At 39.8% G+C, this 26,302-nt stretch overlaps 2 pseudogenes; both read right to left on the bottom strand.

The window, feature by feature from the left end:
* Positions 1-22,602: 22,602 nt before the first annotated feature.
* On the bottom strand, positions 22,603-24,525 carry LOC149176350 (tubulin alpha chain pseudogene; annotated as a pseudogene).
* A 120-nt stretch (positions 24,526-24,645) lies between these two features.
* LOC149176349 (ethylene-responsive transcription factor ERF016-like) lies at positions 24,646-25,321 on the bottom strand (annotated as a pseudogene).
* Positions 25,322-26,302: the final 981 nt, after the last annotated feature.

The following is a 26,302-nucleotide window of genomic DNA, read 5'->3' as shown; positions in this document are numbered from 1 at the left end:
TGAGCTTACCAAATGCACAGGTCAGTGGGATATTCTTTTACGCGCATTGGGGAAAACCTCCACAGACAATGTTGCCTCTTCCAACAAGGGGCCAAGTAAGCCTCCCAAATCACTTGCATACATACTCAATGTGCTTTGCAGGGAAGAAGGGAACTCTCTTTTCCCACCATTTTTGTTATCATTCGAAATATTCAAATTCAATGTCCAGAACTGTTTGGTTGACTTTGGCACATTAGTCAATGTCATGCCGCTTTCCATTGCTAAACAAATCAATGTGTAGTGGCGCAATAGAGCCGCGCAAATCATCCAACTTTACTGAACATGTGTACTACCCATTGGTGAACTCCAAGATATGATCATTCAATTATCGTCCAATAGAGGAGTTCACCAGTGCATCAACATTGTGATCGTGGACATCCCGGAAGCATATGGCTTACTGCTCAGCAGAGATTGGTCCAACAAGTTGCAAGGATATTTTCCTACAAACTGGTCACACTTATGGTTTCCGTATTAGGACAGAAAAAACAAAATTTGAGTGTTGTCCGAGAGGTATATGAAACACAATGTTACTCCCTTGGATGGTCAGAATGAACCGTTGGCTTTTGCAGAACTTTTGTTCGTAAATTTCTTTTTGGAAATACAGTTGGGATGTTATCTTGCACATCCGAGCTCCACCCCACCAGATACATAGTTGGGTCTCCTTCCTTGCCCAACTGCTGAAAATGAAACTTGTACAATACTTTGTAATAGTAGTAGCAGTAGTGTTAGCAATACTAATGCGGAAATTGGTCCTTGTACAAATGACTTGTGGAATTTGTATTTTGATGGATCCAAAACACAAGATGGCTCTAGAGTTGGGTGTGCTTTGATTGCCCAAGGAAAAGAAAACATTTAGTCTCAAGCTGCTTGGAATTTGAGTGCACAAACAACACTGCTGAATATGAATCACTTCTCTTGGGTTTGCACAAAGCCCTTAGCCTCAACATTGCTATGCTGAAAGTGGTAGGTGATTCAGAGATTGTGGTACGGAGGGTACATAACACCATACACTGTGTCTCACCTTATCTTAAGGGTTACCAGCAAGTGGTATGACAAATTATTTCTAATTTCCAAGATTTTGATATCATATATGTACCAAGAGTGAGAAATGCAACTGCATATGCTCTGGGAAATGCAGCTGCTAGGATGACACCGCTTAGGGATATATTTACTATTGAAATTTTGTATAAGCCATCTATCCCTGGAAACATAACTAATTTGTGTATTTTTTTATGATGTGAACATATACTGCATTTTATGGCCAATGATAACATTTTCAAAGATGCAGCCATAGATGAAGATGTGCACGAGCAGTCTCTGCAAGACACACCTGATGACAACAAAGGAAACCCCATCCCTAAGGGTGTGGTTTCACTTGAGAAACTCTATGACTTGCAGAACCGTTTCAAAGGGCCCAGGAACACCAAAACCCATAGTTCCACATTGATGCATGAAAATATTAACTTGGGAACAAAAAGAGATCCAAAATTTGTAAATCTCGGTACATGTTGCACACGGGAGGAGCGACAAGCCTTTGTCCACATGTTCAGACAATACAGGGATATATACACATGGACATACGATGACTTGAAAACATATGACACATGAATAATCCAACACATCATTCCAATCAAAGAAGGGGTCAAGTCGTTTCAAAAAAAACTCAGAAAAGTCCATTCGTCACTTGAACCCCTCATACAGAAAGAATTGACTAAGTTGTTGGATGCTCGGATCACATACAAGGTTCGTCATTCTACTCGGGTTTCAAATTTATTTCATGTAATAAAGAAGTCTGGGGAAATCCTCCTGTGTGAAGATTTCCAAAATCTGAATAGGGCATTCGGACAAAGACAACTACCCTGTGTCGTCTATGGAGCACATCTCGCAGAGAGTATCTGAAGCTAAAATGTTCTCTCTCCTTGATGGATTTTTTGGATATAACTAGGTTCTGGTAGCAGAACCTGACAGACTTAAAGCTATTTTCCATACCAAGTAAGGTATGTTCACTTACATAAGAATGAAATTTGGGTTGATAAACGCAGGCACAACTTTTCAACGCGCTATGGATATCGCCTTCCATGGGATTATCAAATAGAGCATGGCGGTCTACTTTGACGATGTGACTATCTTTTCAAGAAAGCAATCAGACCACCTATGCCATCTCAAGAAGATCTTCGAGTGATGTCAAAAGTACAGGATATCCTTGAATCTCAAGAAGTGTGTATTTGCAGTGTCTAAGGGGAACCTTTTTGGGAATATCATCACTGAGAGTGGGATATCAAGGTTGATCCGAACTGATTTAGGACTATCACGTAGATTCCTCACCTAGTCAACAAGAAAGCTATGCAGGCCTTCTTGGGAAAGATAAACTTCCTGCAGAAGTTCATCTCAGATTATGCACAGATTGTCAAACCTATCCAAGATATGATCAAGAAGGATATAGTCTACAACTGGGGGAAGAAGGAAAAGGATGCATTCACCCATATCAAGTAGGCGATAGTAGATGCACCTATGCTATATAACCCATATTTCAACAAAGATTTCTTTTTTTACACATTTTCTTCCGACAACTCACTCATTGCAGTGCTCACACAAAAGGATGAGTTAAACTACTAACATCCCATCTCCTTCATGAGTGCGAGCATGCAGGGACCTGAGATCAACTATCCCGCCATGGATAAACAAGTGTATGTTGTATACAAGGCGATGAAACATTTTAGACCCTACCTGCTGAAAAATCATTGCATAGTCTTTGTGCCACACCCATATTTAGAGCGCTGCTTGTTCAACAAGAGCTGGGTGAAAGACGTGCGAAGTGAATGACAAGACTGTAAGAGTATGATCTTGATAACAAGCTAGTTCACACTATGAAGGGTCACAACCTTTGTAGACTTGTAGCAGAATCAACACATGTGTAAGAGGAAGAAGAAGAGCTAGTTGATTGGGAGCAAGAAATCGATATGTACAATATAGAGCGAGCACCACCCACTTCGCACTGAAACTCTTGGTATGAATAACTGCACAAGTACCTTGAGAATGACACCATGCCCTCTCACTTTTCCATGCAACAAAAGAGGGCACTTCACCTTAAAGCCTTATCTTACCAGTCGGTGCATGGAGTTCCTTCCAGAAAGCACAACAATGGAATTTTTCTTAGCTGCCTGGGGGCATATGATTCAAAGAGAGTATTACGTGACATGCATGACGGACCAACTAGAGGTCAATTTGCAGGTAACACAACTGTGCAAAAAATCATGAGAGACAGTTTTTACAGGCCCACATCATTTAAAGATGCACACGCTTATGCTCACAAGTTCCTAGTCTGTCAGCGATGCGCCGATAGAACTCGAAGGTCAGCAGCCTCGCTACAACCTATTGCAGTGGAAAAACCATTCCAATAGTGGGGCTTAGAAATCATTAGGGAAATCTTCCCACATTCATCAAAATAACACGCTACATTCTGATTATTACAGATTACTTCACACGGTGGACGGAAGCAGTTCTGCTCAAACAAGTGAACGACCAAGAATTCATCAGCTTCCTTTAGGAGAACATCATATCGAAGTTTGGCGTTCCTATATCACTTGCTTTTTTACAATGAAACTTACTTATGTTCGTTGAAATTATATGATTTTGTATTGCAATATGGTATTGTGCTTAAACATTCAGCTATCTACTACCTACAGGGAAAATGGTATTGTCGACAAATAAAAATCTCGTTCACATCATCAAAAAACAACGAAACTGGCATTCTACCCTGGTGAATGCACTTTGGGCTGACTGAGTTACACCCAATCCCTCTCTAAGCACATCTCCATACTTCCTTCGGAAAATAAGCCATCATTCCACCCAATATATACTTGCCTGCTCTCCAGTTATCCCAAGAATCCCAAGGCAAGCCATGTCTATTTAGTCAGCGTAGGATGGACACATTATACAAGTTACAGGAAGAACGAATGAAAGCAAAAGAAAAAATTTCACTCCACCAGAATTGTATCAATAGATGGTTTGATCATAAGTCTGCAGGGAATGCTAGCTTTGTTGTGAGTGACTTAGTCTTGAAGTGGGATAAACTCCATGAAGACAAAGGCAAACACACGAAGTTCTAGTCTCTGTGGATTGGTTCGTACACGGTTCACGAAAAACTTGGCCAACACACGTATTGCTTGCAATCACTTGACGGGGGGATTGACAACCTTCCTATCAATGGCGAAGATTTAAAATGTTATTTTCAATTATCTAGGACCGCGCCCTGCCTATGTACATAGCATGCTTGCTATTGCTCTGTTGCTTTGCTATTTTGCTCTTGCTGTTTTACTTTGTTTTGTTTTGCTTTTCTTTGGTTGTCTTGTCATTTGTTTTGTTTTGTAAATAAGTATTTTCCTATACTGTGTTCTAGCTTTTGAATAAGTATGTGGCTGAGTTTAAAGAGTCTTATGACACTACAACACTTGGCTAGTTCTACGTCCGTCTTCTCTGTGATTGGTTGTAACTTTTGGCTGATGAATCATGGATGGAAAATACGATCCATCTTTAAGGGAAGCTCTGGTCAAACCATGACCTTGTTTCCATATTGGGAAACCCCGGGCCAGTATTCAGTCTCTGCTCTGTGTGTTCAAGCTTAATCCAACTAGTAGAAATAAAGAAGGGGAAAAATCTAAACGAGAAAACCTCAGTCAGAGGTCTTACATGCTTCTCTAAAGGAACAACCTCTTCTTCTCTCAATAATTCAGGATCCCTCTTCCACTTGAAAAATAAAAAAGTGCCTATGCACAGTCCTCTTTCAAAAATACAAAGGCGAAAGAAGAGAAAGGCTTCCTGCGTGGAGAGGTGAAGTAGGAAACTCCACCAGGTTACTGACCAGGCTCGCTGGCAGTGGAGAAATGCTTGTGTTCCTACATGACTCCATCGGGTAGTGTCCAGGCCTACTGCCAGTGGAGCAACACCAAAGATGAAAACTTATACTATGCGAATCTTAAGTTCGCGAGCCAAACTACCTTTCCCTATTTTGAAACACTATAATCTAGCTGAAAATTTTGATGTGTTTGATTGAGTCGGTACAAGGTGAACCATGTTTTTCCATGGAGTAAGTATGGAAGCCAAAGTAACTTGCACAACAAATCAATACTTCGTGAAAGGCCAAGGCCTTGTGCTACAAATGAACCAAAATAGAGAATTCAATATTCCACTAGTGTGTCACCAAGTGTTGTAGCGGCTGTAACACTGTCCAAAATTTTGGCTTGCATCCAAATTTTGAAGCCTTCCTTGGTTTTCCCCTTGATGGCCACAAACACTTGGGCTCATCCCATGAGCTCTTGTTGAGTCTTCACACCCTTTTTTCTTGATTGATCACTGGTCGTCTTCTGGCATGTTGATCGCTATATCATGCTTGCGAGCTTATTTTGGCATTTTGAAGGTTGTCTTTGTGTGCATCAGTTGTTTTCACTATGTCAACACTAGTCACACTCACACACAAAGTTGTAAGCATTGTCACGCAAGTGTTGTCACAATCGTTCAGAGACATATTTCAACCATCACACTTGTCGCTCTTAACCCTTGAGTCAGTCTCACTGAGCACATGATTATCTTGTTGGTTTTAGGTGTATTGTTGTCAAGTCATGCTAAGTATGTGATCAAATTTTCATGTATGCACAAGTACACTTGTGATCCTTGTTGGGTGTAGGAATTACACTTAAGAAAATTTGTCAACCTCGGGGATCCGTAAACTTAGAGAGGAAGCACAGCCAATGTCAAAGATGGTATGAATCTTTCTAATATAAATCCCTACTTTCTTTAAAGGAAAGATTGCAGAATCAAAATAAAAAGAGAAAAAGGCAACTTGAAGCATCAAAAATAATCCAAGACTGGAACAAGGAAGAATGCATTTGCAAGAGGGAATTAAAGATAAAGGGAAATCACTCTAGCTAATTATTGTTTAACTACTGAGTGTGTGTTTTTCTTTAGCAGAGACACTTAGCAGTCTCATCAGATGGGCCCTTAAACCCGCTTCTTTAGAGATTTCCTTCTTGCACTAAGTTGTTCTGCACTATCGTAGTCTGCTTGCACTAGTGTAGGAACAGAGATTTATGTAGAAGGTATGAATGGTGTCTTTACTAAAGGCTTCTTACTTCTTGTAAGGGCTTGAACTTTTCCAGGTTCAAAGCACTCAGATCCTATGGCAAGAAACTGGTTCTTGCACCAGATTAGAGCTTCTTGCACTTAGCATTTAATTCTTAAAATGAGTGCTTAATTATTGCAAGTGCTATTATATTGTTAAATCAAATTGCACATATGAAGAGTTAATGTTTCTGATCTTGACAGAGTGCAGGAATAAAGAAACAATTCATATACATTTATCCTGTCATAAGCATTTAATGAAAGAAAGAAGATTGCGGAAAGCAGACTAAGAAAACTTGCTGCATCACACCAACGTGCACTGGTGCAGGTTCATTTCTTTTGCTTGGACCAGGCGGGGAAAACAAGTCAAATAGAATTGCAGAAAAAGAAATATCACACCAACGTGCACTGGTGCAGGTTCTTGCTTGGACCAGGCGGGGAAAACCAATCAAACAGAATTACAGAAAAGGAGATATCACACCAACGTGCACTAGTGCAAGGTTATTTCTCCTGCTTGGACCAGGCAGGGAAAACCAATCTGAAATCAAGTGCAAGAAAGAAATTTATCTACTTCACACAACGGATCCACTTTCACTCAGACAGGAATGCATGCGCTTAAATTTAAACCACGCTTGACAATATAAACATGAATTACAGGATATAAGAAATGGGGTAAACGTGCTGGGTTGGCTAGGCCCTAGCCAACTAGCGCATTTCCATTCTAGATAAAAACGTTGCTTAGTACTTTAACCAATTCATCAGCTTAAAATACAGAAATGTGATTGATGAAACATGAGGCGGAGCTCCATTTTATTAATTCACCAAGGCAAGTACATGCGTTAATACATTGTCCAGCCCAAATTTGGGCGATAACAAAATATAATAACCTGTTACCACCTCTCTGGCTGTGTCTCTGTTCTATCCCAAAAAAACTCCCTTAGTCCTATTTACATTCTACATTATATAGGTCTTTGGCTAGGGGCCAAAATAGATCTTTCAACCGATTACATAACCAACCACAGAATTTAGCTTCTCGACCTTTAAACTTAGACAGTTAACAAAACTGGTCGTAGCCAATCTCCAGCTTTGTTCTTCATAGATTCGATCTCGGCTGCCTTTGGATCGATGTTGTTGATGTGGCTAAAGCTGCTCAAAATGAGGCAATTTGGTTTCGGCTGCCTTTGGATCGATCTTTGATGTCATGGTTGAAGTTGCTCAAAACAAGGCATTGATCAAGGAGGTCCGGATCTACTATAAGGATTTGTTGTGCTGGCAACGGTGCAAGATCTGATCATGCACTAGGATCAGCTGTCACGGTAAGTACTCTAACTACCAAATAAACATTGGAGATATCGATAAGTTACAAAGAGTGATTAAAAGTAAGAAATCATGTAATAGATGATTAATTAATGCTAAGTTAAGTTAAGAATATGAAAAATAAAGTTTATGCGAAATATGTCGCCGTGCTTGGATTGGTGCAAGATGAGGGCATATAAGAGAGGTAAAACAACAGTAAATGGTTATGATTTAGGAAGGGGAAAATGGCAAAAACAGAACAAATTAGGGGGCTAACAATCCGGATTTGAACAAGAATGAAAAAAATTATTGATATAACCATAGATACAGAGATGCAGCAGAAATAATGCTTCATTTTATTAATGTAAAATATTGAAATATGCTCAAAAAACAGAAATGGAAATAAACCAGCTAGGGCGATGGTAGCTTATCTCTGAGAAGAGATGCAGGTACATGCCTCTAAATTGTGTTACAATGAGGCTCGAAGGCCTATTTATTGTTGAGAAACAATGGAAAACCCTAAACATCCAAAAACCTAACCCTAAGAGATGAAGCGCCAAACTATGGGCCTCGTTTTGGGTAAATTGGTACATCAACCTCTCGGGGTCGTAACTTTGGCATACGATCTTTGTTTGACGCACATAATACTTCGTTAGAAAGATCTATCTGAGGAATACAACTTTGGGATGAGAAACATCGACCAATGGCCCCATGTTGCTCCTAGTTTTCCAAAAAAACGTCGTTTAGGGCCTCAAAATGGCTTCGGAAGTTCAAGACTCGAAAAACTACTAAAAATAGTAAATTGTGCTACGATTAAGGAAACTGAAAAACTGAAAGAGACAATTGTGGGGGTCCAAGTGGGATAGGTGGGTGGCAACCAACATCCACCTGGATCATTCCTCCCCCCTTGGGGAGCAATGGTCCCCATTGCGTTGAGTTCCTCCATAAGATGAGAAAACTTCTGCTGAACTTGGTCCCTGGTGAGCTGTTCTACAACCTCTGATGTGTCCAGTAATGGTAGGAAGCATGGTCGAAGGAGGTCCACATTGAAAACTCAATGAAATCGAAGGAATGGGGGAATGTTGTGCTCCAAAGCATTATTTCCCACAGCCTTGGTAATGGTGTAAGGACCATATTGGAGTGGTCTAAGCTTCTGATGGGCTCTTGTAAGGCATTCTTTTTGCAGATGCAACCAGACTTTGTCGCCCACCTGAAACCTATGTGGCACCCGAGGTTGATCATGTCATTTCTTGTACTTGGCATTTTCCATAATGGAGTGACGATAGATCGGCCCGTTGGGTAGAGGTGCTCCAGAAGTCAGATCGGACGAATGCTTGACCTGACAGTGCAACGGTACCCTTGTGGGTGAGGAGAAGATGTCCCTGTCTTCTTTCATGACCGTATCCACCTGCTTCTGCTGCATGGAGGAACCCTTCCTGGGGGCCATGGATGTGGCTACGATCTTCCCCTTACTTTGAGGGCGAACCAGATATAAAATAAATTTCCTATTCTGGGAGATGATCTTACTGCCTTTCTTAGCAGAGATCAAAGAAGTGGTGGTAGGTGGGGCTACCTCTGGTATCCTGTATAATGTATTACACAAAGAAATAATAATAGCAGGAGGCCTTGACTCATACACAACATGTCGCACCCACAATATGGTTGGCCTAATAATACATCACAAACATCAAGCGGTGCAACATCACACAATACCTCATATGTGAAGGGTTTGATGCTATAGGGAATGCGGAACTGTTGACGAACTCAGAGATCTCGTCCTTGGTGAAGCCACCCGATGTTGTACGGTTGCCGGTGTGGTATGGTTGGTAGTCCCACCTGCTTCACCACCTCTGCTGAAATGAGGTTATTTTGGCTCCCAATGTCAACAATGAATCACAACGGCAAACCCTTCACCCACATTTGTGAGTGGAAAAGACGCTCCCCCTCCTCTGGATCTTCAGGCTTATTCTTCTAGACCTTAGTGGTGGAAACAATGGCACTGGGCTCTGCATCAATGTTTTTCTTCCCTTTGTCATTCTCCTTGTTCGGTTCTGACTCAGGGTCAGAACATGCATCTGATTCTGAAGCCTTCAACTCGGCCACCAACGACTACTTGGTCCGACACTCACTTGTGTTATGAATGGGGCTCTTATGAAACTCGCACCACTTTCCTGTGTCCTTATTTGAATTTGTGGTGTTGTTCTTTTCTTGCGGCTTCGACGGGTTGTCTTTGGTCACTCGCCTTGGCTTTGTTCTTTGTTCTTCGGATTCGCAGATTCAAAGTCTCGCTTCTTTTGTTTAAACTTCTTCTTGACCTTGACAATGTATTCGTATGCCGTGTCGAGCGAGGAAATGTTTAGGAACTCCATCTCGTCCTGGATTTATCTATGTAGGCAGTTGTGGTATTTGAGTACCAAATGCAACTTAGAATCCTTGATACCCAAATTTGTGTGAAGGGTATGAAAAATATTTGTGAACTCCAGCACATCTTGGTCCCTTCCCTGCCGTAGCGTGGTCCACTTTATGTATCTGTCCTCATAGCTCTTGACAAGGTAGTACTTCTCCTTGATGGCATCCTGGAATGAATTCCAAGCGGGTGCGGCTGAAAATAGTGAGCCCATACTTTCATCCTTCTGCTCGCAGTAGGTTTCCCACCAGTCCTTGACGTGGGGGGCTACTTTGAGAAGAGCGAAAGTAATATTTTCTTGACTAGAAAAATCATGAACAAAAAAATACCCTTCTAGCATATTTAACCATTTATCTACGGCATTTGCATCTATTTGACCCTCGAATATGGGGATTCAAAAGTTAACTTGTACCTTAAAGGGTGTGGCGTTTCTAGAGTAGTTGTTTGAAGTAGATGTGTCGCCCTTGGGTAGCCGCTGAAGGATCTGAGCAAAGTTTTCCATCATCACGTCCATTTTTCGCTCGAGGGCTTCTTCGAGCAAGATTTTGATAGGATCCCTTGCCCCCTCATCTTTCTTGTCTTCTCCATGGGAGGCCGTCAGGATTTGTGAGGCTGGTCTTGCAAAGGTTTGACCAGTTCAAGGCCTAACTCCTTACATCCCAACCTCGTTGGGGACATGCAAAGAAAAACAGAGAAAGAGCAGATCACTCTAATACCACTGATCCAGATTTAAACAGGAATGCAACAAATTACAGATATAACCATAAATATAGAGATGCAGCAGAAATAATGCTTCATTTCATTAATGTAAAACACTGAAATATGCTTACAAACAGAAATGGAAATAAACCAACTAGGGCGATGGTAGCTTATCTCTAAGAAGAGATGCGGTGGCTACATGCCTTTGAAATGTGTTACAATAAGGCTCGAAGACCTATTTATTGTTGAGAAACAATGGAAAACCCTAAACATCCAAAAACCTAACCCTAGGAGATGAAGCGCCAAACTATGGACCCTGTTTTCGGTAAATTGGTACATCAACTTCCCGAGGTCATAACTTTGGCATGCGATCTTCTATTGACGCGCACAATACCTTGTTAGAAATATCTATCCAAGGAATACAACTTTAGAATGAGCAACATTGGGTCCCAAAAAATGTCGTTTAGGGCCTCAAAACGGGTCCAAAAGTTCAGGACCCGAAAAACTGCTAAAAATAGTAAATTGTGCTACAATTAAGGAAACTGAAAAACTGAAAGAGATAGTTGTGGGGGTCCAAGTGGGATAGGTGGGTGGCCACCAACATCCATCTGGATCAACTTTCTTTCACACTTAGTCATTTTCCTGAAAATCTTTCGACCGGACAACCCTCCATCAACCGGACCCGATCTCAATGACCTTGCATTACTGCCCAAAACTACACAGAGCTTGAGGTTGTCCTCTGGGAAGCCTGAACTGTGAAATTATAGAAATGAGCCAGCTAACTGACTCCCTGAACTGTGTAAAAGTTGTCCCAAAACCTGATCTAGTCTGCACTTCCCGCAAGATCTCCCATCAAGCCTCCCGCTGGTCAACTGGAAAAATTGACTTGAGCTGTGACCCAGGGCTGTACTGAGCTCCAAAATTGCGCAGAGGTGTATTTCACCTACCCTTCTTCCCCGCTCTATAATCAACCGAGGAATTCCGCAAAACTTTCCTTCATCTGCCCTTCTTCCCCGCTCTACAATCAGCCCAGGAATTACGCAGAGTTGTCCTTCACCTGCCCTTATTCCCTGCTCTGCAATTAGCCCAGGAATTGCATAGAGTTGTCCTTCACCTGCCCTTCTTCCCCGCTCTGCAATCAGCCCATAATTTTCTCAAATCTGTCTATCACCTACCCTTCTGTCCCACTATACAATCAGGCCATAAATTGCGCAGTCATGTCTGAGCCCGAAATGTCTCCTAGGATTGCGCAATTTTGAGCAACAGCTCCCGCAGCCTGATCTTGTCCTCCTCTAGAAAACTATGTAGATTTTTCTGCCAGTGCCTCTTGCTGCCCACATTGTCTTCCTCGAAGAAATTGTGCAGATCCCATCTAGATGACATGCCTAGTTCCCCCCTTGAAATTTGTGCAAATTGGCCCAACAGTTCCTTGACACGCCGCCTGGCCTTCCTCTCGGAAACTGTGTAATTCTGCCTCCCAGCTGGGTTTTTCCCCGCAGTTGTTACTGTTGCCCTGATTGCTCAAATCTTCCTCTCAATGACATCTGTGCACTTTTCTCCAACACTGCTCCAAAGCCTCGCATCCCGACCTGAGATGTGCTCTGCGTAGTTTCAGTGTCGTGTCCCTCTCCCAGTTAGCAGCACCGAAACATAAAATAATGCTTCATGTTAGACTAGGAGATTTTTCGATTTGATGTCATCTCATCATGAGTGATTTAAGTAATATGTACATCAATGAAACATGGTGTGATGACGAATGAGCTGGAAAAGAAGCGAATGCTAGAAGACTTGCTCGCAATCGAACGAATGCATGAAGCACATCGAGTAAGCGAGCGAAAGGGACACACTCACATGCACCATCAAGCAAAGAACAAGACCATTGAAGACCCCACACACTTTGCCATGCAGAGGTGAATATATGTTACACCGAGAGAATATCATCACTCAGCAGCACAACAACTCGACGTGGACATCATAGTTAGCCAGTACATGTCATAAATGTCATGTCGATTTGTGTCATGAGTTTTCTCGGCCACATCACTACTATGGGCCATACCTATTGTAATCAATGTAATGTAAAGTGGGAGTCCAAGAGACCCACATATGAAGTTGAAGAGTCCTATAAAGTCGAAAATTCATAGGGAGTCAAACAATCATGAGGGAAGTCAAAGAGTCACAAGGGTCAGTTATACCCCTTGGCTATATATACCCCCTCATTGTATGAGCAAATGACTTTTCACCTTGGATCCTCTCGCATAGCCTTGAGAGTATGTAGTTTGTTCTTTGAGGAGCGATGACTGGAACCAATGTCCCACTACAGGGATTAGTGATGTATGGTGTACATATGTGTCTTGGATCTTTTGCTTAATTCAGAAGCCTGTCTCAGGCCAACACGTTTTCACGCATGTTTTGTATCCATTTGTAAGACTATTCTTTAAATGTTTGTAATGCATGTTTGCTTAACATGTACTAAGATAGTTGAACTACTTCAGTTATTTTAGTACTCATATTGTTGAAGATGTGTTGTATTGTTTATCACTGTTGTCCCGTCTGTGTGGACTACTTCGTCAAACATTCGACAGACCATCTTTGTGTTTTATTGGTTTTAACGACTGTCACCCCCATGTGGAATTTCCCTTGAACTTTGGTTTTAACGATTGCCACATCCATTGTGGACTATTTCGCTAGATGTTGGATAGACCCTTGTTGTTGTTCGCGTGTGTTTCTTCCTGGGTTGGGACTATTCCCTCTCATGAAGAGGCTCACTCTACTCTCCCCCTTTTGATAATAAGAGAACCCAGACACAGAGTTACATTACGCACTCACCAGGCACACTCACCTCGCTTTCTTGAAGTTACAAGCATAACACTCTCATGTGTTGAACAACAAGAGCTAAGGCAAATCTCTAAGATAATGGAAACCGGGCCATCGTACCAGATGAGACTCCTACACCAAACGGTGAGAGGTCTAGTTGGGACTTCATACCGGGGAGATCCCCTAAATGTTGGTGGGCCCAACACCGTCAACACACTAATAGCCAACTAGTGGTTGAATTTGACCCATTCAATCCTCAATATCACTAACCCTTCTAGAGTATTCTTCATAAGGACCACATGACTAGCCCATTTTTCATGAGTAACAAGGGTTGATGTAGCATACTCTTAAATTATGGTAGTCAATCAAGATAGGTAAACTTCCAGGAGGCATAATATGTGTATTCAAGCTCTGATTAATGTAATTATTGCACTGTTGGAAATGAATTAGAGCGTAGAGTAGGACCAAGAGGTTCCAAACTAGAGAGAAAAAGTTTTCTTGCCCAAAAAACAACATTTAAGGCCTCAAACTTGCCTCAAATTTTTTTTGACCTCAATTCTCCAAATTAGGTTCCATCGCTAAAACTACTCCTATAGATTGATTTCTCTCATTTTTCCACCTCACAAGAATTGATATGGATGAAAAAATATATAATGATACAATCCAGATCAGGATGATTGAAGCTCTAGCCCCCTGCATGATGGTTCATGGAATGAAAATTAAAATAATTTCACAATGTTAACTTTTATTCTAGAAAATCATATGTTTATTAAAAAATAGATAGATTAGCTAATTATGTGTAGCTTGAGTGGTTGGGACCAATGGTGTTAATGCCACCCACCTCAATTTGGATCTTGGCCAAACCACCTAATATGGTTTATGGACTATTATATCAGACCAAGGGGTTATAGTGGTAGCAATGTGATGTAATCTCTAATGACAGGGATGATAGTGTGTTTTAGTTATCAATTCCCCCTTTACAATAAAAATAAATAAATAAAAATGGATTGAAGTAAATAATCCAACAACTTGATTGACAAAAAAATAATGTGATTAATTGAAGATGACTTATATATTTCCTTGAATTATGTTATACATGAACCTCTGATTCTATGTGCAATTTGTCCAAATTGCCTATGTGATTCCTTGGGAAAGGGGATTGATAAATTAAATTGAAAATGTGTATATGCATTTTCTTCTCAAATGCCTTCTTTTCTTTGTTGTAAAGTTAAAAACATTAGCAGGGGTGGCAAGTGCAGGGTCGGAGTGCTAATACACCCCAATGGAAATGTTGAATTATCCTTTTCATTGAGCCTTGAGAAGGCCAATAATAATCAATCAAAAGCTTGTGCTCTTCTTTAGGGGTTGCTCCAAGCCACCTTGCTAAATCTCTATAATTTGATCATAATCAAGGATTATGGGAATATAATATGGCATCTTCATCTTGGTTCCTTTCCTACATATTTCAATCTATGTATTTTTTAAAAAGGGCTAAAGCTCAATTAAATATGTTTAATGAATATTCAATGGTCTATGTTTTATGAAAAAACAACTCTGAAGCAGACCATTTAACAAATAAATCCACAACTTTAGAACTTGGCACCTTTTTTGTCAATGAGAGGGTATTTCACTTTTCTATTCCATAACATAATGAAATGTGGTGGAGGGGTTGAAGGTAGCTAGAAAATGTATTTAGGACACTTGTGCTTGAGTGGGAAGAAGGTTCAAGACATATAGTTGAAGACTCTTGGGGGCATGTAAGATTAAAAGGCCTCTCGATTATGGCTATGTGTGCTCTTATATGATGCAATATATGGGACGATCAAGTGGATATGAAATTGATATGAAGATCCAGGTAGATTAGTAGGCTCTTAGCCATTATATGAGCCTCTATTATTGGTAGGCACAAGCCTTATCAACCCTGAAATCCTCCAAGTAATGATAGGGTAGATATGTCATTTAAAATTCCCCTCCGGTGGGAGGGATTTGATAAGTGAAAAAACTCTTTTATAGTGGATTTGATTGTGGATAGACATGGATTCTTATGAAATAATGGAATTTGTTGGAATAAGTAGCAATTTGATAGGGCAACTTGGATGTTATTTGATAATGTGTGAAGTATATGGAGGTAGAACTCAAATGGTGAGGTGGAAAAGTACAAGCCCATATGAATTGGTGTTATTATGGTCCACGCGAAAATGGAAATAAATTTCCAAGAAGATAGGAACCACAATTCAATATGTCATGGGGAAACAAAGGATAACAAGTAGTGAAAAATCCTTATTAGGGCAAAGGTTTTCTATTGAGTTGCATTCATTTTGTGGACAATTATGTGAAGCATTAGGAATTTAAAGTATAAATGGTAGAGGAAAAATGTTTAGACGAAATAATCATCCCATGTTGTAGCAAAAAATTAAAGACCTTCAAGACACAATGCTTCAATTACAATTAAGATATAATTAATTGACAACTGAGTTGACTTCAACTATGGAAATCTTGGTGGATTGGTGAGTACAAATCTGCAGGCAGAAGACAAAATAAATTGCCTCCAAGGATAGACAAAGAACCTTTAACACGACTTGACTCAAGACCCATAGAGTTCTCCGTCCACTAGAAAATTTTGTAAGTAATGTTGATTTATTAGTACTTTATTTGAGTTTTGTTTTTACTTCAATGGAAGTAGTCCAAATGGAAGACTATCACTAGAAATTGACCCTAAAGGTGAAAAGATACACTGAAGGAATAGAACATGCCTATGATGTTACTACAAAAATGTTGCAACAAAGGAAAGATAACAACCTAAAGGGTGGAGGATGGAGGGGAGGAAATGTGTTCAGGCTTGCAACAGTCTCACACTTGTGTTGATGCCTGTCTAACGAATGTTGCTCAAACCACCATTCCTGGGTAAATCATTTTTTCCAATCATACCACTATGTCAAGATATTATATACATATTTATATCCAAGCTATAAATGTTGAAATTAATGATGAAATGTATTAATGGAGTGACGGTTCAACCGAACCTTAGATGAGAAGTTTGTTCCTGATTTCTATGGTGTTGTTTCAACTTCCCTAATTGAGTGTAAATTATATATTTCTCTTGTAATGATTGTAATGGCAGAGCATGTTCTCTAGAGGCAATATCCAAGTGGTGTTCCACACCTATGAGCTGCTAAGGTTTAATTCAATAAATTTGATTCTTCTGTTTTTAACATGGTATCAAAGCTATAGGGTTGAGGACTGCCTGTAACCCTAAGTGGAGGAGTTATAGTCAAGGCTGAGAGGCAAAAATTAGACCGGTGCATTTTTTAAGGGCGATCAGCGCATGATCCAGTGCCATAGTCACATCGATCCAGTCCTGCCCTTACCCATTTTTATTTTCTAGAACGGCGCGACTCTGCCACAGTCAAAGAGCACCAAGTCTGTCGTGGAGAAGGTTGCAGGAGGCCGCCATTTTTTTTGAAGAGCGGCCATCAGTGGTCAGATTTTGGATCGATGTCATGTGAGAAAAGGGGTTTACACCTAGATTCGGTATTTTTTTTGCTGCTACCGTAAATTCGCCACCCAGAGTTCGTGTGGCCATTGTGTTGGATATCAAGAGTTGATTTGCACCACCTTCAGGAGTTAATCCATTGTTGGATGCTCCAATTTCGTTACGGAGAAATTGCTAGATGAGTTGATGGAACATTGCAGCTTTTGAGCGTAGGAGCTTTGTAATATCAGTGACAAGTTTGTTGTGTGTGAGAAGAGGATGCAGGGGTAGAATGTTTTTAACAAGCTCTCCACCTATTGAAGCACACTCAATTTCAGCGTTGAAGAGCCCAAGAACGACAGAGATAACAAAGTTCTTCCAACAGGACTCATCGGCAAGCTTGTTGATCGAGCATCGAGACCTTGATCTTGATTTATGTATCAGCTTGCCATCTTATTCGCCTGCACCAAAAACAACGCTTCAAGCGTGGAAATAACCATGGATACACATTTAAATTCTAGCCACGAAGTGTGATATCACACATAGCGCAAATCATCTCTGACGGGTGCTGTGAGAGCTTATATTGTGATGGGGATTATGCCAATTTCAGGAAGGGTTTGTTTCATTTACAAGGTCTAGCTATAACATTGCGGCGATTGATGGAATATTGATTTTTTTTTAAAAGGAATTTGGAGTGATCTCTTAAAAAAGGGATCTGGCCTCAGTTTTAATTGAAGTTTTCATTGGATCTGGCATTTGCAGTAGTTTTAATATCTGGGGTTGAAGCTTTTTATTATTATTCAAGATGAATAATCAATTAGCAGAAGCATACCTCAATGAGAATAACAAGCTGGATGGATCCAATTATTTTGGTTGGAAATTTAAATTGCAGACCCTGCTTGAGGGACACAATGCATGGGCAATTGTGAATAATGATGAGGTGAAGCCGAATGTGCTTGCAAGAGGAACAACAATAGCAATCCAAGACTGGGATACGTGAGAGACTAAGGTGAGAATGCTCCTGAAATTATCGGTCAAAGATTGCATTATTCCCCACATCCTTGATTACAAGACTACACCAGAAATCTGGAAGACACTCAAGGATCTCTATGAGGTCAAGAACACCAATCGATTGTTGTTCTTGAAGAGAAATATTATCTCCATCAAGATGGAGGAGAATGAAATAGTTGTAGCATTTATTTTGCGGATCAAGGAGCTCAAGAACAAGTTGGGTGACATGAGTGAAGTTGTGTCAGATATAGATTTGGTCATGATTACCATGAATGGTATGAATAATGAGTATCAGATGTTTATCAGTGGCTTGAATGCAAGATGAAAATCTCCCGTGTTTGAAGAATTGATAGGGATCCTCATGCAAGAGGAGGAAAGGCGGCTGACTCATAAACCTCAGAGTTCATATCTGGACTTAATGGCGAAGAAGAAGCCCTTCAAAGGAAATCCAAATGCAACACAGAAGAGTAGTGCAACCCCACAGAGAAATATGCCCCCACCTCAAGGTACGTATTTCAATAGAAATGACTCTACGTCCAAATGTTTTTATTGTGGTAGAATCAGCCATATAGCCAGATATTGCATGAAGAAGAAGTCTGATGAAGGTCGGAAGAGACATAAACAACATGCAGGTCATTTTGTTGATGAGGAACAGAGTCAAAACCTTAGATTGTTCATATATGACTCTGCGTTTTCGGCTAAGGATGATGAAGCAGATACCTAGTTTGTGGACTCAGGTGCATCCATCCACGTGACAGGGAACAAACAGTGGTTTGAAGACTTCAAAGAGACTAGCAGTGGAGCAAACATCTATCTTGGCGATGATAGAGGGTACCAAATCAAAGGTTATGGTAATATTCTTGTTGTTTTTCCTGATGGAAATATTAGACATATCCATAATGTAATGTATGTACCCAGGATAAAAATAATCTGATCTCTGTCTCTACGATAACTGATCAGAATCTCAAGGTAGAATTTATAAATCATATTATGTTATTAAAGACCTGTTGGATCGTATGAAGCCTATTGCATCAGGTATTCGTGTGGGAGGATTGTACAAGATAAATGTCAAAAGTGCACCACATCAGGCATTGACATCATCTGCCATGACTACAGTGGACTTATGGCATCAGAGGTTCAACCATATTAACTTCAATGATCTACTGCTATTACAGAAAAGAGGTATGGTCAAAGGTATTCTTGTTTTAAATCCTCCCCATATTGATTATGATGCATGTGCACTTGGAAAGATGCATAGAGATGAATTTCCTGTGAATGTTGATAGAAGGAGGAGAGATATACTCGAGCTGGTACACACAGATTTATGTGGGCCTATGCAGACAAGGTCATTAGGTGGTGCATACTATTTTTTACTATTTATTGATGATTGTACTAGATTTACTTGGGTGTATTTCCTCAGGAAGAAGAGACACACTTTTGAATACTTCAAGGAGTTCAGAAGTATGGTTGAAAAGCAGACAAGTAAATGCATCAAGATTCTCCATTCAGATCAAGGGGGGAGTACAAGAAAGCTTGTGTCCTCAAATACTGCAAAGATCACGGGATACAGCAACAGTTTACAGTACCCCACACTCCTCAATAGAACGAAGTTGTAGAGAGGAAGAACAGAACCCTTGTGGAGTGTGCTCGCAGTATGTTAAAAGGTAAGAATATTTCTAATGGATTTTGGGTTGAAACAATTAATACTGCAATATATCTAAAGAATAGGAGTCCAACAAGAAGTTTAGATTTCAAAACTCCTTTTGAAGCTTTATTTGGCTATAAGCCTTTGCTCATGTCCCAAAGGAAGATAGAAAGAAATTGGATTCAAAGGCCATCAAATGTATTTTCATTGGGTATTGTATAGAATTTAAGGCTTACAAACTTTTTAATCCCTCTACTCATAACATTTTTGCGAGCAGAGATGTAGTGTTTCATGAGCAGGTTAATGATGGAAGCCATGATAGTGCTAATGAAGAATGGAACGTGCCCTTGTTGGTGGAAGAAGGAAGTGATGAATCAGGGGACAACAACGAGTAGCAACAATAGCAGGAAGGGGAAGAAGATGATGTAGCTGTCAAGCCAAGTCCACAAAATGATAATCATACAAGGTTTGAGGCTACCCCACCACTCAGGAGATCAGGTAGGAAGGTTTAGTTGCTAGCAAGATATAGGGAAAATTCTTTTATAACTAGTATGATGAATGTTGTTGAACCCTCTAGTTATAAAGAAGATAGTCAGTCTAGTGAATGGAGGGCTGCTATGGAAGAGGAATATGAGTCAATCCTCAAAAACAAAACTTGGGAAAATTAGTTAAACTACCTGAAGGCAAACAACCCATAGGATGCAAATGGCTGTATAAGCCTAAATTTAAAGCAGACGGGAGCATAGATCAATATAATGCTAGGCTGGTTGCAAAGGGGTGTTCGCAGCAAGAAGGCATATATTATGATGAAAAATTTGCCCCTGTAGCTAAGCTAAACACAATCAGAATGATAATTTCTTTAGCTACCAAACAAAATTGGATAATTCACTAGCTAGATGTTAAATCTGCTTTTTTTAATGGGGACTTAAAATAATAAGTCTACATAGTGCAACCTGAGGGGTTTGTCACATAGGGTGAAGAACATTTAGTTTGCAGGTTGAAGAAAGCATTATATGGACTAAAACAGGCACCCAAGTCATGGTATGAAAAATTTGATTCATTTTTCCTGCAGCATGGTTACAAAAGAAGCAAAAATGACCCTAATCTTTATACCGTGTTTGATAAAGAGGGGATAAAGAGGGAAGGCTTCTTTTGATTTCTTTATATGTAGATGACCTAATCATTACAGGGAATGTTGATAATCTCATTAAAGAAATCAAGGAGCAGATGTCACAAGTCTTTGAGATGAAAGACCTTGGAGAGCTACATTACTGTTTGGGTTTGGAAGTCTGGAGGGATTCTGGACAAACTTTTCTGTCACAGAGTAAGTATGTCAGGAGCTTACTGGAAAAGTTCATAATGGATCAGTGCAAAGCTGCAACAGTACCTTTACAGCATAATATAAAACTTCAGAATGATGATGGATCTAAGGAGGCAGATGCGACTTTGTATAGACAACTGGTTGGGAGTCTAATCTACTTGACTACAACTAGGCCATATTTGGCTTATGCAGTCAGTGCATTGAGCCAATTTATGTCAAAGCCCCTTGAGAGCCATCGGGTTGCAGCAAAAAGTGTTTTAAGGTATCTCCAAGGAACCTTAGATTTTGGTATTGTTTATACTGATTCATGTGATGTTAAATTGACAGGTTTTTCAGACTCTGATTGGGTTGGAAATGTAGATGACAGACAATCCATAATAGGCTATGCATTTAGCATTGGATTTGGGGTCATTACATGGAGCAGCAAAAAGAAGAACACAATATCCTTGTCTTCTGCGGAAGCTAAATATCAAGCTATGTGTGCAGCAACATGTGAAGCAGTTTGGTTGAGGAGACTTCTCCTTGATGTTGGAGAAGAACAAAAGGTTGCAACAATGATCAAATGCAACAACTAGAGCTCCATCAAACTTGCAAATAATCCAGTGTTTCATAAGAACACAAAGCATATCGATACACAGTTTCATTTTGTCAGGGAGAAAGTTCAGTCAAAAGAAATCCATATTGAGTATTGTAATAGTTGTGACAATGTTGCTGATATTTTTACCAAACCTCTTGGTAGAATCAAGTTTGAATTGTTTAGGGAAGTGTTAGGCATATGTGTGAATCCATTTCTCCATTAAGGGGGAGTGTTGAAATTAATGATGAAATGTATTAATGGAGTGACGGTTCAACTGAACCTTAGATTAGGAGTTTGTTCCTGATTTATAGGGTGTTGTTTCAACTTCCCTAATTGTGTGTAAATTATATATTTCTCTTGTAATGATTGTAATGGTAGAGCGTGTTCTGTAGAGGCAGTCTCCAGGTGGTGTTCCACACCTGTGAGTTGCTCAGGTTTAATTCAATAAATTTGATTCTTCTGTTTTTAACAATAACATACAGGGTAATGAGGAGAAACATTAAGATAGGTCCTCGTGGGCACTTCTAAAACTTCTAAAACCAACTAAGACTCTTAAAACATTAATTTATAATATATCAAAAATTTAAATCCTACTTCTCACTAAAATTTTGATGTTATCATTTAAAAAACACAACTACGTGTGTCTAAAGTATTAACCCACTACCCATAAAATGTCTTAAGGCTCACTGAAAGACATGAATCTTCAAGTGACGGTTGAACCTTTCAAACATTAGGGAAAAGTCGCACTAGTATATTGTAAATTGTATATTGTAGAAGACTACATATAATCTGATAAAGAAGGAAAAAGATATGATTGTGTTCTTCATAGTCATCTTGAAAGGGTAAGTGCCAAATATCTGGTTCAACTAAAATCATTTAGAAAAGTTGCTCAGCGGGATATCTACGAAATCATATAAACCTTTCCCTTATGTTTCAGACGAAAATCGGAATGGGATTCAATGCAGGTTTTTTTTTTTTTTTTTTTTTTTTTTTTTTTTTTTTTCGAACAATGTAAAGCACGAAATATAATCATAGATGTCATAGAATAACAAAAAACCAGAAAGCTACCCCCACCAATACTAAAAATATCAAACCAATGAATATTGGCTACCATTCCTCAAAACCAATCCATGTCCCAAATCCAAACAACATAAATGTATAGTAGCAACAAACATTTACTATAGCAATCAGTAATTAATACGTACTATTCGCCGTCATCCTCGTCGCCCTCAAAAGACTCCACTCCAATGTCTTCATAGTCCTTCTCCAGAGCATCCAAGTCCTCACAGGCCTCAGAGAACTCTACTTCCTCTATACCCTCACCCACATACTAGTTCACAAAGGAACACTTTGCGTACATGAGATCGAACTTGTGATCTAATACGAGAGAAGACCTCTGCTACACTGGTTGAGTTGGAAATCATACAGACGACCCTACGGAACTTAGCAAGGTCCTTAATAGGAACCACAGTGGGGGGTTGATAATTGATACCACACTTGAACCCAGTGGGACACTAATCCACGAACTAAATGGTCCTTTTCGTCTTAATAGTAGCCACTATCGCTTTCACATCCTTGGGCAAACACCCCATCAGTACATGAGACAACAAGCTATGTACTTTCGATGACATGGATCATATTTAGCCGTCATGAACGATGGTTCGAAAGCACTATTGGTGATCTTGGTGACCGGAAATTGTCCGTGGTAGGCCTTCTCGGCATAAATCACAAGAGCATATGAGGAAAGCATGAAATGAATACGAGGATACAAGACCAAGTTTGTCTGGAACTCAGTCACATCAACGTTCAGAGCACCAACAAAACACAGAGAGGCAGTCAGAGAAGATATGACCGGAGATACAATTCTATTAAGGTTAGTGTATGTAGGACGCTCGATGTTCAAGGAACAACGAAAAATGTCATAGATGGCCTCATTATCTAACAACACAACCGCATCGGTATGCTCTAGCAGCGAGTGGGTTGACAACACGATGTTATAGGGCTCGACCACAGATGCGAAGACATCTGGGATCGGTACACAGTGAAACCAAACTTGGATGTTTTTCCATAATCAACAGAAAGCATCTCCAACAAAAGGGACCCCAAACCAGATCTGTACCGCCTCCCATAGCATGGAAGGCTAGGAATCCTTACATGCCTGCACAGTTGTCTGTAAACTTCCGGATTCTATCCAAGCACAAATGCACAATTTCCTTACCAATGGTATAATGCCACGAGCAAATTTTTTGGCGGCATCATCTTTGCCATTAATCAGCTGCTCCGGGTGAAAAAGCTACCAATATGTGCCTGTTTGAACATGCTTACCAGCACTTGTCTTGTTCAAAAATGTGTTGAATGCATTATCTCCACCGCCAACGATCTTGTCACTCGACATTTATCCATTAGTTTGGATGTTGTGCTCGAGATAGTAAAGCTCCCAACAGGCATTGTCGACCTGAACACCGACCTGGCCAATGTGGATCAAAATGCACTCCTTCGTTGTCCTTGGTTGAAACCCTTGAAACCTCGAAAAAAAGCTCAAAAGAATTGAAAGAATTCCGGTTAAGTGCACAAAAAAATCGTATGGCCGAGATAAAATGACACAAAAACAGGAGAGAGCTTCATGAAGATGTATGCAAAGACGTCTACACAAAAGCGGAGCAGGAAGAAATAAAAACCTAAATCGAAAGGTCAAATTGCACTATGATTCAATGCAGTTTACGAGTCTAATGTCGAAAAATGAAAACTTTTCCAACGCTTTAAGTAACTGAGATTATCGTTATTTAAATATTTATCTCAGATTGGAGTTGGATTCGAACATATCATTGAAGTAGCCATGAGTGTTGCTTAGGTTCATTTTTTTAAATATTTATCTCAGATTGGAGTTGGATTCGAACATATCATTTAAACAATGTCAAAATATGGATCTGGGTTCGAAAATATGATTTAAACCTGATGGATCCAGTACTCAGGGCAAGTTTTTGGAAAAGTCAATATTGATTTGGCTCTTCAAATAGTCGAGACTTTACCCTAACTCATACACACATATTTCTCTAAGAAAACCATGCATATACCGTTGAAACAGAACTTTCAGGTGCACAGATATTTGAGGTAAAGACACCACCATGACATGAAAAACTTGGTCTAACTATTCACGTGAGTTTGGTACAAGTAATAATGAAAATGTGACTCCTCATTTTCTGTTGGCGGCTCACCTTCTCAATGTGAAGAGGAGCTTTCATCCACCAATGCCATAAATATTTCTCAAATCAAATCAGAAGTAAACTTAACTATTGGTTTTCTCCCGCGGCCGAAAATAATTTAAAAATTAACAGCGTTGCCTTCCATAAGCTACAACTTCACCCCAAAGTACTCCATGGATTCGTCCAAGGGAGGGAATTCATTTAAATTTGGAGACTTGCCGCTCTCCAGACATTCAAGAAGTACCCAATCCCAAAATGCCGGACTCTTCTCCGCCCAAATCTCTTGGCCGTCAATGCAGTGTTCCGCTTTCGAAGCAGAAGATGAAAACGCTGCTTCAGAAGACAGCTGCAATTCCTCTGTGGCGAATTTGGCGGCAGTGGCTTGAATCTGAGGCGATGATAGAGCAGAGGCGCAGGGGATTTCCGGCAGGGAAAGGGGGAAATTGAGCTTGGCTTTCGATCCTCTCAGGCAATACGCGGAAAAATCGTAGGCGCGGGCAGCCCTTTCCGGGGTGTTGTAGGGGCCGAGCCAAATTCTTCCAGTGCAATTGGGCATTCGAATTTCCGACACCCATTTCCCCATTTTCTCATTCGAATTCCCTTGAACTGCCGCGACTTGAGTGAGCGCTTTTCGCGTCCGTTGTGGTGGTTCTGGTATTGCGAGGGTTTAGCCATGTCGTGTTACTAGATGTTGTTGAGTCGAACTCATGAAATGCTTAAAGGTGAAAGGGTTTGAGCTTAGGGTGGATTAAGGTGCTTCTACTGATGACGATAGAGTGTTAGCTGCAGGACAATATATATAGAGAGAGAGAAACCGCGTTGAGTTCCTAACGATTTATGCGTAGTAGTACACGTGGCCGCTTGAAACCGCATTGAGGATGTATACCTTTAGGCGACTCTTATATTCAATCTTATAGCAAAGTTAATGCGCCATGGCCGCTCGATATCTAGATATAACACACATGTGGTAATGATTAGGAAAAAAAACAAATTATATCTAGATATCAAGGGACCATGTCAAACCACATTAACTTTACTATAAAGTTGGAAATAGCATTTCCCATAACTTTATGGTCGTAGTGAAACACTGTTTGAAAGATCGATATAGGCAAAGACATGGGAAGGTGAAAATAATTTGATTGGTGACATGGTTCTTCAGGGAATATGCGGAACACTTTTGTCCATTTTTTCTAGGCCGTGGAAAGTGACACTTTATTGAAATGTGTACATGTAGATCTGATTCAATGTGTACGTGTATCTATATAGATATAGATATGGATACCAAAAATTATTTTAAATTATGGGTTATAAAATGAGACTGTTCCATTACAGTGTAGCCTTTACACTTTAAGATATTTTAGGTATTACTTTATAACAATATGCTAATTGTCAATATTTTATCATTTTTAGGAACTTTGTATTTAACCAGTTTTATATTTTTTCCCTCCCCGAGAATATAATTTCTGTCTTCTAAACTTTTTATCAATAAAAGGAAATTAATAAATCTAAGTTGAATTTTTTATTTAAAAAAGTTGGCTATAGTATTTGGAACAATGTCTTTATTTTAAAAACAATATTACGAGGTTAAGATTCTCAACCATGTCTTTGAAATAAATTTTTTTTTTTAACCAAAAAAATAAAAATATAAATTTTATATAAAATATAAAATATTTGATTTTTTTAATTATGTTAATATACTTG

Source organism: Pinus tabuliformis, chromosome 4_1 (assembly GCF_031772625.1).
Source record: "Pinus tabuliformis cultivar Carrire ecotype Pingquan chromosome 4_1, CPIR1, whole genome shotgun sequence".
In the NCBI taxonomy this organism is placed as follows: domain Eukaryota; kingdom Viridiplantae; phylum Streptophyta; class Pinopsida; order Pinales; family Pinaceae; genus Pinus; species Pinus tabuliformis.
The sequence above is the reverse complement of the archived record's forward strand: the minus strand, read 5'-3'. Positions and strand labels throughout refer to the sequence as shown.